At 36.3% G+C, this 19,112-nt stretch overlaps 1 pseudogene across 1 annotated transcript; it reads left to right on the forward strand.

The window, feature by feature from the left end:
* The first annotated feature begins 8,698 nt into the window (after positions 1–8,698).
* On the forward strand, positions 8,699–9,663 carry LOC309840282 (olfactory receptor 52B4-like; annotated as a pseudogene). The gene has a single exon. The product of its transcript is annotated as an olfactory receptor 52B4-like (transcript).
* The last annotated feature ends 9,449 nt before the right edge of the window (positions 9,664–19,112 follow it).

Consider the following 19,112-nt stretch of genomic DNA (forward strand, 5'->3'; position numbering starts at 1 on the left):
TAGTGAGAATATATAACTTCCCCAATGTATTAATATTTATTGAGAGTATTTTCTCAGGTGGTTTAAATTACAAATTCTGTAATTTTCTTTGAATGGTTTGGTTGGCTTTTGTTTTACTTAAAGAAATAGAGTATGAAATATTTTCAAATCCATCTTCCTTTTCCTTTTGTGGGTTTTATTGTTTTAGTCTTAGAATATTTTCTTCAACCTATGATTTGATTATTTTTATATATCTTCTAGTTTATTATGGCATACTTTCTATAGTTAATCTTTCAAGAAATATATTAATAAATTAAGCAAAAGAAAACAAACTTCAATGACCAATAATAAGAAAACTGGGGCATGATTGTTAAATTTTAGTATGTTTTTCAGTTTTTATATGATTATGTCTGACTATATGATACAGTTAACTTTTTTCTCTTTTTTTGATATAGTTAACTTTTTTCTGTAACATGTTTGTCACTCAGTAAAACGTCAGAAAACAAATTTTCTAATGTTTTATGAGCTAAAGAACAGGTAAAACTTATTGTACTGTTCAAGCCTTCTATTTACATACCAATAAAAATGATTCAGTAATTATTGGTGAAAAGAGTTAAATTCCTCACAGTGATTATTTGGCAGTTTTGTGTAATTCTTGTAACTTTTTTCTCTGAAACAGCTGATCTTTGAAACACAACAGTTTTGAGATTGTTAGTATACTGTTCAGTAGGCTATGATTATAGCTACATAGGTTTTCTATTGGTTAGTGTTCTTTTAGTGGCCCATTTATATGTTTTATTCCCAAGCATTTTGTGCTCATGATTTAAGTTGACGTTCTTTAAATGTAAAACTGGACTTTTTGTTTCCATATCTGATAATCTTTGAGTTTTATTGCTATGCATAGTCCAATTTTCTTTTTTATTTCTAATTTCTTTTTATTAGTTCCAGAGGTAGAACTTAGTGATTCATCAGTTGCATATAACACCCAGTGCTCATCACAAGTGTCCTCCCTAATGCCTATCACCCAGTTACCCCATCCTCCCAACCATCTCCCCTCCAGCAGCCCTCAGTTTGTGTCCTAGAATTCAGCATCTCTTATAGTTATATTTCTTATGAATTTAAAATACTGTTTTAAGAAGTTGATTCTTCTGTCTCTATCCTACAAATTGTTTAGCCTGTCTTTTTGCATCTCTTTGCTTCTCTCTCCAAGTTTCTACAGATCTTTTAGTTCCTTTTAACAAACTATTTAACAAGTCCACTGAATTTTTTTAATTTCAAGAATTGCATTAAAAATTAACAAGTATTTTTTAGAACAGTTTTAGTTTTATAGAAAAATTGAGTTGAAAGTACACATTTCCCATATACATCCCTACCTCCTCAGTTGCCTAGAGTTTCTCCTATTTTTAGCATCTTGCATTTGTGTGATACATTTGTTATAATTAATGAGCCAATACTGATACATTGTTAATAAAACGAATAGCTTACATTAACATATACTCTGTGTTACACACTTCTATGGGTTTTAAAAAAATGTATAATGATATATATTTACCATTACAGTATTGTACAGAGTATTTTCGATGCCCTAAAAATACCCATGTACCCCCTATTTGTCTTTCTCTTGCTCTCCTTGAACTCCTGGAAACCACTAATTTTTTTTTACTATGTCTATAGTTTTGTCTTTTCCAGAATGTCATAAGGTTGGAATCCTACAGTGTATAAACTTTACATGCTGCCTTCTTTCACTTAGTGTTATACACTTAAGGTTCTTTCATGTTTTGGGGGGCTTGATATGTCATTTCTCTATATTACTGAATAACATTCTATTGTATGGGTGTACTAGAGTTTGTTTCCTCATTCACCTGTTCAGAGATATTTTGGCTGCTTTCAAGTTTTGGCAGCTATGAATAAATCTTCTATAACATCTGTGTGCAAGTGTTTGTATTGATATAAGTTTTCAATTCTTTTGGTGATTGCTACAACATATGAAAAGAATATGTTTAGCTTTTTAAAGAACAGCCACATTGTTTTCCAAAATGGCTGTACCATTTTGCATTCACACCAGCAATGAATGAGTCTTGTTGATCCACATCCTCACCAGCATTTGGTATCAGTGTGTTGGATTTTAGCCATTCTAATAGGAGTATAGTGGTATCTCATTGTTTTAATTTGCAATTTTTAAATGAAATATGATGTTGATTATCTTCTCATCTGCTTATTTTCAACATCATGGGTTATCCATATCAGATTTCTCATATTTTGTTTTCCTAGACAGAACATATGCTGCAAATTTTACACCAAAATCATGCTTTCGAAGACCATAGTTATGAATGCTCATGGTTATCTTCCTTAGGTGAAGGGATTATTCTTTGACAGGAGACATGGCTCCTCCAATAAGGAGAAATGGGTGGGAGCAGATACAGCTATGTTTTTATGTTCAGTTTCTTGAATTTGTGTGTTTCCAACTGATTTATTCTGATTTAGTAGGCAAGGTTTTTTGCCAAGCATAAAGAGCTAGGTTTTGGAATCAAGGTTGGAGCTTTGAATATACATATGAAATGTTAATTAGGTAGAGAGATTTAGGTTAATTAGGTGGAGAGATTAGGAGGTTTGATTTAGCTGATTTGAGCATATGTGTAAGATTGCTGGGCTCTGTTAATAGTCTAGGTTGGTAATCATGTTAGTGGCACCATTTTGATTTCCAGGTGACTAGCCAACTATGGTTTTTGTTTTGGTTCATAATAATGTTGAGATGGACTAGATAAAATGGAGAAAAAGATTTGAAGGTATTGATTGGGGGAGGGGATGGGTTAGCCCAGTGATGGGTATTAAGGAGGGCATGTATTGCAATGAGTACTGGGTGTTATACATAAACAACGAATCATGGAGAACTGCATCAAAAACTAATGATGACTAACATAACGCAATGAAAGAAAAATAAAAAAGATTTGAAGGATTTGAGCATCTTTAAAGGTATTATAATGAAGGGCAACAGAATTTAATCTCACAAAACAAACTGAGGGTTGCTGGGGGGAGGGGGTTTGGGAGAAGGGGGTAGGATTATGGACATTGGGGAGGGTATGTGCTTTGGTGAGTGCTGTGAAGTGTGTAAACCTGGTGATTCACAGACCTGTACCCCTGGGGATAAAAATATATGTTTATAAAAAATAAAAAATTAAAAAAAAATTAAGAAAGGAAATTATACAGAGTGGGTTGGAGGGTTAGAAAGGAAATCATGGTATTGATTAGTAATTAAGAAAGGGAATCATACAGAGTGGGTTGGAGGGTTAGAAAGGAAATCGTGGTATTGATTAGCAGGTTTGGTGAGATTAGGAAGCAGATAGAGTCAGCATATAGTTGGGCAAGTAATTGTGGCTAGGCAGTGGGATGTTTGAATTAGTAAACCTGGAAATGGAGAAAAGGTGTAATGGGAATGCATAACTAAAGTAAAGTAAAGGAAAGGAAAATGCAATTGAAATCAGAGGAGGAAATGGGAGCAAGAGCACAAGGTAAAGAAATGGTTTTCCAAATGAACATTGAAATCTCTATGACATGAGTGTAAAACATGCACGCATTTGTTCGTGAGGGTATCGAGAGAATCTTGAGACCACTTTGAGGAATGGGGAAGGTAGATAACATTATCTCAAAGCAGTGTTAGCTCCTACACTAAAGTGAATGAGCACTAGTATGGAAAAAATTATTAAAGAAAAATTCCTATCAACAATAAAAAATACTACATGGAAATAGAAACATTGCTGTAACAGTTCCTTCTTTGAAATATCAAACATTTAAATAATCTAGGACAAAATGCAAATTTATATGAAAATATGTTCATTATGGAATTTTTTTAACAGAAAAATATCAGTTTTATTTATTTATTTATTTTTATTTATTTTTTTCAGCATAACAGTATTCATTGTTTTTGCACCACACCCAGTGCTCCATGCAATCCATGCCCTCTCTAATACCCCCACCTGGTTCCCCCAACCTCCCACTCCCTGCCCCTTCAAAACCCTCAGATTGTTTTTCAGAGTCCATAGTCTCTCATGGTTCACCTCCTCTTCCAATTTCCCTCAACTCCCTTCTCCTCTCCATCTTCCCTTGTCCTCCATGCTATTTGTTATGCTCCACAAATAAGTGAAACCATATGATAATTGATTCTCTCTGCTTGACTTAATTCACTCAGCATAATCTCTTCCAGTCCTGTCCATGCTGCTACAAAAGTTGGGTATTCGTCCTTTCTGATGGAGGCATAATCCTCCATAGTGTACATGGACCACATCTTCCTTATCCATTCCTCCATTGAAGGGCATCTTGGTTCTTTCCACAGTTTGGCGACTGTGGCCATTGCTGCTATAAACATTGGGGTACAGATGACCCTTCTTTTCACTCCATCTGTATCTTTGGGGTAAATACCCAGTAGTGCAATTGCAGGGTCTTAGGGAAGCTCTATTTTTAATTTCTTGAGGAATCTCCACATTATTTTCCAAAGTGGCTGTACCAACTTGCATTCCCACCAACAGTGTAAGAGGGTTCCCCTTTCTCCACATCCTCTCCAACACATGTTTCCTATCTTGCTAATTTTTTGCCATTCTAACTGGTGTAAGGTAGTATCTCAATGTGGTTTTAATTTGAACCTCCCTGATGGCTAGTGATGATGAACATTTTTTCACGTGTCTGATAGCCATTTGTCTTCATTGTCTTCATATGTCTTCATTGGAGAAGTGTCTGTTCATATCTTCTGCCCATTTTTTGACACGATTGTCTGTTTTGTGTGTGTTGAGTTTCAGGAGTTCTTTATAGATCTTGGATATCAACCTTTTGTCTGTACTGTCATTTGCAAATATCTTCTCCCATTCCGTGGGTTGCCTCTTTGTTTTGTTGACTGTTTCCTTTGCTGTGCAGAAGATTTTGATTTTGATGAAGTCCCAAAAGTTCATCTTCGCTTTTGTTTCCTTTGCCTTTGGAGACATATCTTGAAAGAAGTTGCTGTGGCTGATATCAAAGAGGTTACTGCCTATATTCTCCTCTAGGGTTCTGATGGATTCCTGTCTCACGTTGAGGTCTTTTATCCATTTCGAGTTTATCTTTGTGTACGAGAATGGTGTAAGAGAATGGTCGAGTTTAATTCTTCTACATATAGCTGTCCAGTTTTCCCAGCACCAGAAAAATAGCAGTTTTATAAATGTATTGTAGTATGTCACTGATGTGGACTATTTAGTCACTCAAAATTTTCAGGGAATATTTATAGACTACTATGTGGCATTGCATTAGACTGGAGACATATGCAGCTGAATTAAAGGAGCTACATGGCTGATAGAACATTTATTACAAACTGGGGACATTTATTACCAATTATAAATTCAAAATTCCTGTATTTTGAAATAAAGCATGCAACATGTATAGTTTTATCTTACCATATACAAATCCATGAATAAAGGAGAAAACAATCTTGGAAGGTCATCAATGAAAATGTTCTATTGATAATCCTTGGATGTTGGAATCAAAGGATTAGTCCTATATACAAAATGATATAAATAAACTTTTGTGGGTTTGATTTTATTAACATTTTATCGTGGCATGGTCAACATAGCACTTAATACATATTGTTTGAATGGGTGGTGAAAGAATAAAGGAATGTTTGAGAGAATCTATAGGATTTTAGCTCCTAATATGCCTCTGTGCCTTCTGGAAGTCAAGGATGAAAAGGATGACCTAAAGTGAGGTGTGGGGCCTTGATAAATGTCCCTAACCACAATCCTATCCTCTGCCCTGCCCTCTCCCCTCTAAAACTTCTCTCTCCTTCTCTGTTCTCCCAAGTCCATACAGCCTCTTGGTACTTTTCATAGGAGGCTTCTAGTATTCAGGCAAGGAAGGGTTAAGTGCTTACTGTTATGTCACTGCAGTAGTGGAAATCCCAAGGGAGAAGAGAGTCACATGAATAAGTTCATGGTCGCCATGATATTTCAAAGATGCTCAGATGCAGTTCCTCTTTCAACCTGGTCCCCTGGCCACTGCACAGAGTCTCCTGGTTGTGGGAACACCCTGCCATCTGGGCAGGGGCATGGCTTCTGTCTGTGGTTCCTCAGGGCTATGACAGACAGTTTGGGTGAGGAGAGATGTAGGTTGGTATTGACTCAGGATAGCCTGATTCCTCTCTGGGCTCTTCTGTTCATAGGCATCAGTTTTGGGGTCTGAGCGTGGGGATAAGTTTATTGTTGAAATATATAGGAAAAATGATGGATTGCCATCATCATTTGGTAACCCTTTAGAGGCTGTATTTGGAATTCTCCATCCCCTGGTGGCAAAGACAGAGAGGAAAGACCAAAATGTTTCCCTAGATGCTTTGTGGCATAGTGGAAATACGAGTGGAAGGAGAAGCAGGAGACCTTCTTGACTCACTTTCTCTATAAACTTGGGAAAATTGCCTTTCTCTCTGTGGCCTTGGCAAAAAGTTACATGATCATTCTAAAGCAGGGGTTGGTAAAATTTTTTTTTGTAAAGGGCAAGAGTAAAAGTCTTAACCTTTAAACATGGTCTCCGTTGCAACTACTCTGTCCCACAAAAGTAGTACTGAACAATAAGTAAATATGGTGAATGGTTGTGTTCCAATAAAATTTTACTCAGAAAAGCAGGTGATTGGCAAGATTTGGCCCACAGGCTGTAGTTTGATGACCCCTGGTGTAAAGTGCCAACCAGAATTGATCTACCCAAACATGAGTCAGAGATCTAAAATATTGAGTGGAACTGGTGACACGGGAGTGTTGTCCTATGGTTGCATTTCTGTGAGAGTCCTTTCTTCTGGCAGTGGTAAGGGCTATAAGCCTGGAGACAGGGGAAGAGTGGAATAGTCTGTGGAAGCTCTACCTCTCAGAAGAAACTGATTTCATGTGAGGAGAATCAGTGTGCTGAATGAAGACGGCAAATTTATGACCTAGATGTCGTAACTTACCTCTGTGGGAGTGAGTTTGAGTTTGACTGGTTAATGACTATGTGAATTTGGGTGGGTATGTCTGTGAAGAAAAGTTTAAAAGTGTGTATGTGCATGTTAATGTGTTCACAGTGAGGGGCTATTTGTATCAATAGTGAAAATGTGTGTTAGTGTATAAAGCTTCATCAAAATTGGTAAGAGTGATTATACACGTGGTGACTATACAAAGAGGGTAGAAGGAGAGAGAGCACATTCTTCTGTGAGACTAAGATGAAGGGGAATGAGATAGTTGAACATATTTTCACATGATATAAGAAGCTAACAGAGAGGGAAAGTTTGAAGTTACTAGAGTGACAGATCAGTGGGGAGAGGCTTAAAGAGAAAGTTGGAGTCCAGTGTGGATGGGGTCCAGCCAGATGGATGGCTGAGCCTTGAATAGGGGGAAAAGGTGATTAAATATAAATTTGTAGATGGCAGAGTGATGGTAGGAAGTTTAAATGAATGAAAAATAATTGTTTCTATTGTTTTTGTTTCACCTTAAGCCAAGAGGAGGGAAAACACAATCCTGATGAAGGGGACCAACGTGGAGTAGGGCAGGTATGAGTGACTCTAAGGATGGTGTGGTAGCCAAACTCTAGCTCCACAATTTACTGGCTAGGTGACCTTGGGTAGGGTACTACTTAAACCCTGTACACTCTGTTTGCTCCCCTATCAGTAAGATGAAGGAAATGACTGCATTTATCTCAATCACCACAGTGTGAAATAATGTACATGCAGCCCTTAGTACAGAGCCCCTCCTAACTGATCTGTCTCCATTTTCCAACCTGTCTCCTCCCTTCACCATCCATCTTACACAAAACTGAGAGAGAGAACTACTTAAATAGCTAACTTCATCATGCTATTCTTTCATCACAAATCCTTCAATGGCTCTTACTGCTTCAACATAAATTCTAACCTCCTTACACTGGTACTCAAAGTCCTCAGTGATGACCCCTACCTCACTGCATGACATTATTTTCTACCATTTTGTACCACATCCTCTTTGCTTTGGTAACAGTGAATCATAATTTTCCTCTAAACTCCATGTCCTTCTAGATCTCTTGGACTTTGTTCATGTTATTCCCTCCTCACATGACTTTATTTGATAAAACATTACTTTGTCAAGGTTCCACTTAGACTAGTGCCTTTTAGAAAACCTTTTCTGAATTCCTGGGAAGCTCTTCATGTTTCTACAACTCCTAGTGTTTAACTTTTTCTTTACATTATCTGTATCATTTAGATATTTTACTTAATTGTCTCCCCCAAGTAGGTTCCCTAAAGAGCCATGGTAGGTGCTCAGCAAGGCTTGTTAAAGTATTGTCAACTGTGACCAGTTTCCTATTGAGAGGCATATTATATTCTGATAGTCAAAGTGGAAACTCCAGTATTTGTTATTCACAGCTCTTAACTGTTTATAACAACCCGAGACTGAGATCTATAGCATTCTAGAGCTGGAACAACTCTATTACAAATTAAATAATCCAACTTCTTCCCAACATTAAATTTAAGGCAATTAAAGAGAGACCCAGAGCAGGGAAGTAATTTTACTGAGATCACATAATGCATAGAATGTCAAAGAGTTTTAACCTATATTTCTGGACCTTCTGACTAGGATTCTTTCCACAGCTCATCCAGTGAAAAATGATCTTTTCCTACCTCCCCTACTTCAACAGTAGTCGCCCTTTTTTGGCAAAAGAGAAGAGGTGTCTGCAGATCTTAGACATCAACACTGGGTGACTTGTCCTGGGAATGGCAACCCTCAACTCTACTGGTACCAGCCACTCATTCTTCGTTCTGGTGGGCATCCCTGGCCTGGAAGACCAACACATGTGGATTTCTCTTCCTTTCTTTATTTCCTACCTGGTTGCTGTCCTTGGGAATAGTCTCCTTGTCTTCATCATCATCACTGAACGTAGCCTCCATGAACCCATGTATCTCTTCCTCTGCATGCTAGCTGTGGCTGACCTCATCCTGTCTACTACCACTGTGCCCAAAGCCCTGGCCATATTCTGGTTTCATGCTGGGGAGATTTCCCTTGATGGCTGTGTCACTCAAATCTTCTTCATCCATGCCACCTTCATTGCTGAATCAGGGATTCTGCTGGCCATGGCATTTGACCGCTATGTGGCCATCTGTGACCCATTGCGCTATACTGCAGTGCTCAGTCATGCCATAATCATAAGGGTTGCCCTGGCTGTGGTCATGTCATGAGAAGCTTCTCTGTGATACTCCCAGATGTGTTCCTGGTCAAGAGACTGCCTTTCTGCCATAGCAATGTGCTACCACATACCTACTGTGAGCACATGGCGGTTGCCAAGTTTGCTTGTGCTGATATTCATGTCAATGTCTGGTATGGCTTGTCTGTTCTCCTCTCTACTGTAGTGCTAGACGCCTTGCTCATCTTGGTTTCTTACACCCTCATCCTCAATGCAGTCTTCCATCTCCCTTCCCGAGGAGCTCGGCAAAAGGCCCTAGGCACATGTGGCTCCCATCTTGGAGTCATTTCCATGTTCTACTTGCCTGGCATTTTTACAATAATTACCCAGCGGTTTGGGCATCATGTTCCCCTCCACACTCACATTCTGTTGGCCAATATCTGCATGTTAGCTCCTCCCATGCTGAATCCTATAATTTATGGGGTCAAGACCAAGCAGATTCGAGAGCGTGTGGTCAGTACTTTTCACAGTGGAACCATGCTGAGTCTGTGTGACTAATCAGGTGGTATGTTTACCACTATAGGGCCTCACATTTTCTTCCCCTGCTTTGTAGTGCCTTATGAACTAAGGGTTCTATTGGTTGTGAACAAAGTGATACATTATGACTTTGAAAGATAGATTGCCATATTGCTTTGAGAAGGGTAGTGTTTAGAAGGGTAGTGTTTAGGTAGTGTTTAGAAAGTTCATGCCAAAAAAAAAAAAAAAAAAGAAAAGGGCATGAACTTTTTTGGATATCAAAGTACAAGCAATAAAAACAAAATAAACAAGCAGAACTACATCAAACTAAAAAGCTTCTGTATACTAAAGGAGGCAATCAAGAACAACAACAACAAAAAACAGGCAACATATGGAATGGGAAAAAATATTTGCAAATCATGCATTTGACAAAGGGTTAATATCCAAAAAATACAAAGAACCCACACAACTCAATAACAAAACTCAGTGGCAAAAGAATAACATGGTTAAAACATGGGCAAAGGGACTGTACAGACTTCTTCTTCTTTTTTTCAAAGAAAACCTACAAATGACCAACAGGTACATGAAAAAATTCTCAACATCACTAATTATCAGGGAAATTCAATTCAAAACCACAATGAGATTTCACCTCACACCTTTAGCATGGTTTTTGTGAAAAAGACAAGAGATAACATGTGTTGGTGAGGGCCTGGGGGAAGGGGAGCCCTTGTGCACTCTTAGAATATAAATTGGTAGAGCCACTAAGGAAAAAAGCATGGAGGTTCCTCAAAAAACTGAAAACTCAAATTGTCATATAGTCAGAAATTTTACCTCTGGGTATATATATATGAAGGAAATGAAATCACTATCTCAAAGAGATAACTGCGTGCCCTCATGTTCACTGCAGCATTATTTACAATATTCAAGACATTGAAATGACCTATGTGTCTAGAGAGATGAGTGGATAAAGACAATGTGATATACACACATACACACTATTACACAAAATGGAATGCTATTCAGATATAAAAAGGAAATTCAACCATTTGTGACAACATGGATGAGTCTTGAGGCATTACAGTAAGTAAAATAAGTTGGAGAAAGACCCATACTGTATGATCTTACTTATATGTGGAATCTAAAAATAAACCAAACGAATACAAACAGAACAGACTGGTGGTTTCTGGAGGTGAGTAGTGGGGGATGGAAGAAAGGGGTGAATGTTGACAAAGTGTACAGCTTCCAGCTATAAGATGAATAAGTTCTAGGAATGTAATGTATAGCATGGTGACTACTATAGTTAGTACTGCACTGTGTAATTTGGAAGTCTCTAAGAGAGTAGATTCTAAAAGTTCTTAACACATGGAGAAAAATATAACTATGTAAAGTGATGTATGAGTTAACTAACCTTATTGTGGCAATCATTTTGCGATATAGATGTATTAAATCATTATGTTTTATACCTTAAGCTTACAAAATGTTATGCCAATTATATTTTAATAAACCTGGAAGATAAAATGTACATATATACAATAGAATACTATTCAGCTATAAAAAGGAGAAAATGCCACCATTTTTGACAACATGACAGGAGGTGTTTTACTACGTGAAATAAGCTGGGCACAGAAAAATAAATATATGATCTTTTATATGTGGAATCTAAAAAAGGCAAATTTACAGAAGCGAAGGGTGAAATGGTGGTTGCCAGGAGCACCAGGGTGGGGGAAATAGGTGTTGGTTGAAGGTTACAAACTTTCAGTTATGAAACCCAAGGATCTAATGTACAGTCTGATGATTATAGTTAATATATTATTGTATACTTGGAACTTGCTGAGAGTTGACATTAAATGTTCTCACTACACACACAAAATGTAACTATGTGAGTCAAGGAATCTCTCAATCAGCTTGATTGTGGTAATCATTTCATAAAGTATAATGTCTGTACATGGTGTACATATAAGTACACCTTAAATGTATATAGTTTTTATGCCAATTACACCACACCAACACTGGAAAAAATTTAGAATGTAATGGATAGTTTCATAAAAGTATCATATCTCTAAATTCCTTGATTATACCTTTATCATATGGCTGTGAGAGAACTAAAAAAATATAAACAGGATCTTGAATATATATGACAGAGTAAGCACTGGATACATTTTTAACTTCTTAGCTTGTTTATATTTAAATATTTGGTGTGATAATTTCTGCCTCTTCTAATACAAAAAGAAGTTGTAGAATCAAAGACCACAAAAGTTAACAGGCCTTACTTGCATTTTAGTGGAAAATATTAGAATTAGAATTATTGCTGGTACAATCTTTCTTCATTTCTCAAGAGAATTTTTGTTTGATATGCAGGGTATACCTGGATCACTTTTTAGTAATTACTGATGGGTTAGAAGTTGAGATACTCTAAAATCTCTACAACTTAATTCCTTTCAATGGGGCCCAGGGGGATGGTAGTATGTCATTTGTGTAGTGGATATCTCCAAGTATTGGGGTAACCAGATATGCCAAGGTATTTGGATTTTGAGAAATGAGAATACTTAAGTTTATATCATCATGTTAGTTTTCTCCTACTAGAATATCAATTAAAGGGAGCAACTAATGATGTACTTATACAGTGGCTAACTGAACATTAAAAGAAAAAAAAAGAACAAAGTATCATTTACATTAATCACTCCAAGGCAAAGGCATAGCAGCAAAGTGGATTTTATAATTTACCCTTAAAAAATTTCTCTGTGACCTTGACATACAGAATCCCACCATTTCCCAGTACATCCCCATGCATATAGAACTGGGTGCTCCTTTTCTTCCTTCTGTTTATCAACCAAGACAACATTGATTTTGCAAACTTTTATTGGTTTAGCTCTATAATATCATCATCTTGCCTGAAGATTCTGTTCTTTCTATCCTTCCTTCAAAGTAACTTCTTTTTGTCCATTGTTAAGATAGACCTATATTCATTCTTATAAATAATTCTTTTTAATAAACCTTAAGGTCACTGACATCTTTGTACATTATCTAAATTTTATGAAATGAATATTTACCAGATTTACAGAGAGCAAACTGAGATTCTATTTTATTTAAAAAGATTTAATTCCAGTGTAGTTAACATACAGTGTTAAATCAGTTGCAGGTATATAATAGAGTGATTCAACAGTTCCATATATTACTCAGTGCTCATCAGATAAGTATACTTTCTTTTTCTTTTTCTTTTTTTAGATAAGTATACTTTCTGTGTGTGTGTGTGTGTGCGTGTGTGTGTTTTAAAGAGTGTGCTCCATACACAGTGTGGAGCCCAACATGGGGCATAAACTCACAACCCTGACATCAAGATCTGAGCTAAGGTCAAGAGTTGGAGACTCCACTGATTGTAAATGTACTCTTAATCCCCCTCATCTATTTTACCCATTCCCCCACTCACCTTCCTTCAGGTAACTATCTGTTTGTTCTCTATAGTTAGGAGTATGGCTTTTTGTTTTCTCTCTTTATTTTGTTCTTTGTTTTGTTAAATTCCACACATGAGTGAAATAATACAGTATTTGTCTTTACCTGATTGGCTTATTTCACTTAGCATTGTGCTCTCTACATCCAGCCATGTTGTTGCAAATGCCAAGATTTCATTCTTTTTAATGCCTGAATAATATTTCAGTGTGTGTGTGTGTGTGTGTGTGTGTGTGTGTGTGTGTGTGTGTATGTTTCACATCTTTATCCATTCATATATTGATGACCCTTGGGTTGCTTCCATAATTTAGCTATTGTAAATAGCTATAAACATAGGGGTGCTTATATCCCATCAAATTAGTGTTTTCATGTTCTTTGGGTAAATACTTAGTAGTGCATTACTGGATTGAAGGATAGCTCTGTTTTTAATTTTTTTAAGAAACTATACTGTTTTCCACAGTGGCTCTACCAGTTTGCATTGCCAATAACAGTGCATGACCGTTCCTTTTTCTCCACTGCCTCGCCAACACTTGTTTTTTGAGTTTTTGGTTTTAGCTATTCTGACAAGTATGAGGTGATATCTCATCATAGTTTTGATTTGCATTTCCCTGATGATGAAGAGAATTTTTTCAAGTGTCTGTTGGCCATCTGGGATTTGGAGAAATATCTGTTTATATCTTCTGCCCATTTTAATTAGATTTTTTTGGGTGTGTGTGTTGAGTTGCATAAGTGATACGTAGAATTTTATTTTTATTTTTATTTTTTAGAATTTTTTTGAGAGTTAGTTCATGAGTAGGGTTGGGAGGGGCAGGGGTAGAGAGAGAGAGAAAATCTTAAGCAGGCTCCATGTTCAGCATGCAGCCCAATGTGGGGCTCAGTCTCACAACCCCAAGATCATGACCTGAGCCAAGATCAAGAGTTGTATGCTTAACCAACTGAGGCACCCCAGTTTTTTAAAAATTAATTTGAATATAAGCCCTTTATTGGATATGTCATTTGAAAATATCTTCTCAATCAGTAGATTGTCTTTTAGATTATTCGTTGTTTCCTTTGCTGTACAGAAGTTTTTTATTTTGCTGTAGTCTCGATAGTTCATTTCTGCTTTTTGTTTTCCTTGCCTCAGGAGACATCTAGAAAAAAGTTGCTATGGCTGTTGACATAGCAAGAGGTTACTGCCTGTGTTCTCTTCTAGGACTTTTGTGATTTTAGGTCTCATATTTAAATAGTTTATTTTTGTGCTTAGTGAAAGAAAGTGGTCCAGTTTCATTCTTTTGCATGTAGCTCTCCAGTTTTCCCAACACCATTTGAAGAGATGGTCCTTTTCCCACTGCATATTCTTGCCTACTTTGTCAAAGAATAATTGACCGTATAGTTGTGGGTTTATTTCATGTGCTTTCTATTCTGTTCCAATGATCTGTATGTCTGTTTTTGTGTCATTACTTTACTGTTTTGATCACCACAGCTTTGTAGTATAACTTGAAGTCTCGATTGTGATTCCTCCAGTTTTGTTTTTCTTTTTTTAGATCACTGTGGCTATTTGGGGTCTTTTATTTTTCCATACAAATTTCAAGATTCTTTGTTATAGTTCTATGAAAAATGCTCTTTGTATTTTGACAGGTATTACATTTAAATGTGTAGATTGCTTTGGGTAGGATAGACATTTCAAAGAAGAAATAATGCCTATTCTTCTGAAGCTGTTTCCAAAAAATAAAAATATTTGTTTTTCCAATCCACGAACATGGAATCTCTTTGTGTTATCTTCAATTTCTTTCATCAATGTTTTATAGTTTTCAGAGTATAGTTTTTCACCTTTTAAATTTTATTAATAGATATTTTATAATTTTTGTTGTAAATAGGATTGTTTTCTCTATGCTTCATTATTGGTGTACATAAATGCAACAGATTCCTGTACATCAAATTTGTATCCTGTAATCTTGCTGAATTCATTTATCAGTTCCAGTAGTTTTTTGGTGGAGTCTTTAGGGTTTATTTGTATAGAGTAGCATGTCATCTGCAATAGTGAAAGCTTTACTTCTTCGTTACCTGTTTGGGTGTCTTTTATTTCTTTTTGTTATCTGATTGCTGTGATAGGACTTATCCAGTATTGTATTGAATGAAAGTGGTGAGTGGACATCCTTGTCTTTTTCCTGACCTTAGGGGGAAAGCTCTCCCTTTCCCCCCATTAAGGATGATGTTAGCTGTTGGTTTTTCACATAAGGCCTTTATTGCTTTGAGATATGTTTCCTCTAAACCTACTTTCTTGAGGGTTTTTATCATGAATGGATGTTGTACTTTATCAGATGGTTTTTTCACATATACTGAAATGATCATTTGGTTTTTACCCCTTCTTTTGTTGATGTGATATATCATGTTGATTGATGTGTGAATACTGAACTACCCTTGCATCTAGGGAGTAAATCCCACTTGATAGTGAATGATTTTTTAAAATGTATTGTTGGATTTGGTTTGCTAATATTTTGTTGAGGATTTTTGCATCTATGTACATCAGGGATAGTGGCCTGTACTTGTCTTTTTTGGTGGTATCTTTATCTGGTTTTGGTATCAGGATGTTTTCCTTCCTCTTCTATTTCTTGGAAAAGTTTGAGAGGAACAGGTATTAACTCTTAAATATTTGGTAGAATTCATCTATGAAATCATCTGGACCTGGACTTTTGTTTGATGGGAGTTTTTTTCTTTTAAATTAGGTTAGTCACCATACAGTACATCATTAGTTTTTGGGAGTTTTTTGATTACTGATTAAGTTTCACTGCTGGTAATCAGTCTGTTCAAATTTTGTTTCTTCCTGCTTCAATTTTGGTAACTTGTACATTTCTAGGAATTTATTCATTTCTTCTAGGTTGTCCAATTTGTTGGCATATAATTTTTCATAATATTCTCTTTCAGTTCTTTGTATTTCTGTGATGTCAGCTGTTATTTCTCCTCTTTCATTTGTGGTTTTTGTTTGAGTTCTCTTTTTTAAATGAGTCTGGCTAGAGGTTTATCAATTTTGTTGATCTTTTCAAAGAACAAGCTCCTGATTTAATTGATCTGTTCTATTTAGTTTCTAGGTCATTTATTATTTCCTTCATTCTGTGATTTGGGGATTTTTGTTTGTTCTTCTTTTTCTAGATCCTTTAGGTGTAAGGTTAGGTGGCTTGAGATTTGTCTTGCTTCCCGAGATAGACCTCTATTGCTATAAGCTTTCCTCTTAGCACACTTGTGCTGCATCCCAGAGGTATTGGACTGTTTTTTTTTTTTTATTTCTCTCCATGTAATTTTTGACTTTTTAAAAAAAATTTTTTGGTTGGCCATTAATTGATTAGTAGCATGTTATTTAACCTCCATGGATTTGTGCAGTTTCCAGATTTTTTTCTTGTGGTTCCTTTCTAGTTTCATAATGAGGTCATGACCATGAGGTCAGAGAAGATACATGGTATGACTTTGATCATACAATGATCAAACTGATTGAGACTTGTTTTGTGGCCTACTATTTGATCTAGCTTGGAGAATGTCCCACGTGTACTTGAAAAGAATATGTATTTTGCTATTTTAGGATGGAATGTTCTGCATATATCTGTTAAATCCATCTGATCCAGTGTCATTCAAAGTGACTGTTTCCTTGTTGATTTTTCTGTTTGGTGATCTGTCCCTTGATGTAAGTAGAGTGTTATGGTTTCCAACTATTATTGTATTATGATTTATTAGCTCCTTTATTTGTTATTAACTATTTTATGTATTTGGGTACTCTCATATTGGGTGTATAGATATTTACAGTTGTTCAAATTTTTGTTTAATTGTCCATTTGTTATTATAGCGTTCTTGTCCTTTGTTACAGTCTTTGTTTTAAAGTCTATTTTGTCTGATCCAAGTATTGTTACCTGGCTTTCTTTTCATATCCATGTGCATGGTAGATGTTTCTCCATCCCCTCATTTTCAGTTTGCATGTGTCTTTAGGTCTGAAATGAGTCACTTGTGGGCAACATATAGATGGGTCTTGTCTTTTCATCCATTTTGTCACCCTAGGTCTTTTGATTGGAGTATTTAGGTTCATTTACATTTAAAGTAATTTTTGATATATATGTATTTATTGTCATTTTGTTACTTGTGGGTTCTTAAAAATCCTTTTTTTATTAACATATAATGAATTGGTTCAGAGGTACATCTGTGATTCATCACTCTTACATAATTCACAGCACTCACCATAGCACATAGCTTCCCCAATGTCACCTCATCCCTCCCACTCCCTCCCTTCCAATAGCCCCCAGTTTGTTTCCTGAGATTAAGAGTCTTTTATGGTTTGTCTCCCTCTCTGGTTTCGTCTTATTTCATTTTTCCCTCCTTTCCCCTATGATCCTCTCTTGTTTCTCAAATTTCTCATATCAGTGAGATCATACAATAATTGTTTTTCTCTGACTTATTTCACTTAGCATAATACCCTCTAGTTCCATCCATGTTGTTGCAGATAGCAAGATTTCTCTTTTTTGATGGCTGCATAGTATTCCTGTATGTGTGTGTGTGTGTGTGTGTGTGTGTGTGTGTGTGAGATCTTCTATATCCATTCATCTGCTGATGGACATCTAAGCTCTTTTCATAGTTTGGTTATTGTGGACATTGCTACTATAAACATTTGGGTGCATGTGCCCCTTTGGATCACTACATTTATATCCTTAGAGTAAATACCTACTAGTGCAATTTCTGGGTCTTAGGGTAGTTCTATTTTCAACTTTTTGAGGGACCTCCATACTGTTTTTCAGAGTGGCTGCACCAGCTTGCATTCCCACCAACAGTGTAGGAGGGTTCTTCTTTCTTCTCATCCTCACCAACATTGTTTCCTGACTTATTAATTTTAGCCATTCTGATTGGTGTGAGGCAGTATCTCACTGCGGTTTTGACTTGTATTTCTCTGATACGGAGTGATGTTGAGTACTTTTTCATGTGTCTGTCAGCCATTTGGATGTCTACTTTGCAGAAATGTCTGTTCATGTCCTCTGCCCATTTCATGATTATTTGTTCTTTGGGTGTTGAGTCTGATAAGCTCTTTATAGATTTTGGATACTAGCCCTTTATCTGATATGTTGTTTGCAAATATCTTCTCCTATTCTGTCAGTTGTCTTTTGGTTTTGTTAACTGTTTCCTTTGCTGTGCAAAAGCTTTTGATCTTGATGAAATCCCAATAGCTCATTTTTGCCCTTACTTCCCTTGCCTTTGGCGATACTCCTAGGAAGAAGTTGCTGCATCTGAGGTCAAAGAAAGAGGTTGCTGCCTGTGTTCTCCTGAAGGATTTGGGTGGATTCCTTTCTCATTGAGGTAGTTATCCATTTTGGGTATACTTTTTTGTGTGGTGTAAGTAAATCATCCAGTTTTATTCTTCTGGATGTGGCTGTCCAACTTTGCCAACACCATTTGTTGAAGAGACTGTCTTTTTTCGACTGGACATTCTTCCCTGCTTTGCCAAAGTTTAGTTGACCATAGAATTGAGGGTCCATTTATGGGCTCTCTATTCTGTTCCATTGACCTACGTGTCTGTTTTGTGCCAGTACCATACTGTCTTGATGATGACAGCTTTGTAATAGAGATTTGTGGCTGTTTTTGTTGTTCTTTTCTCATCCTTCTCTCCCTATTATGGTTTGCTGAACTTCTTTAGTGATATACTTGGATTCTTTTATTTTTTGCATGTTTATTACTGGTTTTTGATTTGTGGTTATATATACTAAATTTGTATATAACTCCCACATATAGCAGTCTATATTAAGTTGATCACTTAAGATTGGACCCATATTTAACTCTTCTCTTCCCATGTTTTAGGTATGTATTGTCATATTTTACATCTTTTTGTGACTCTTTTGACTGATTTTTACAGATACACTCATTCATACTTCTTTTATGCTTCCGACTTTTTAAAAAAATATTATATGGCCATTTAAAATCTTTAATCAAATTTCATCAAAGATTACCAGCCATATTACATGCCATGCTTAGCTTTCTATAAACAACTTTGTTTCTGTGTATAAATCAGTGTTAACAAAATAAAAAATAAAACCGTA

The sequence above is a fragment of the Mustela nivalis genome (assembly GCF_964662115.1).
Source record: "Mustela nivalis genome assembly, chromosome: 9".
NCBI lineage: Eukaryota > Metazoa > Chordata > Mammalia > Carnivora > Mustelidae > Mustela > Mustela nivalis.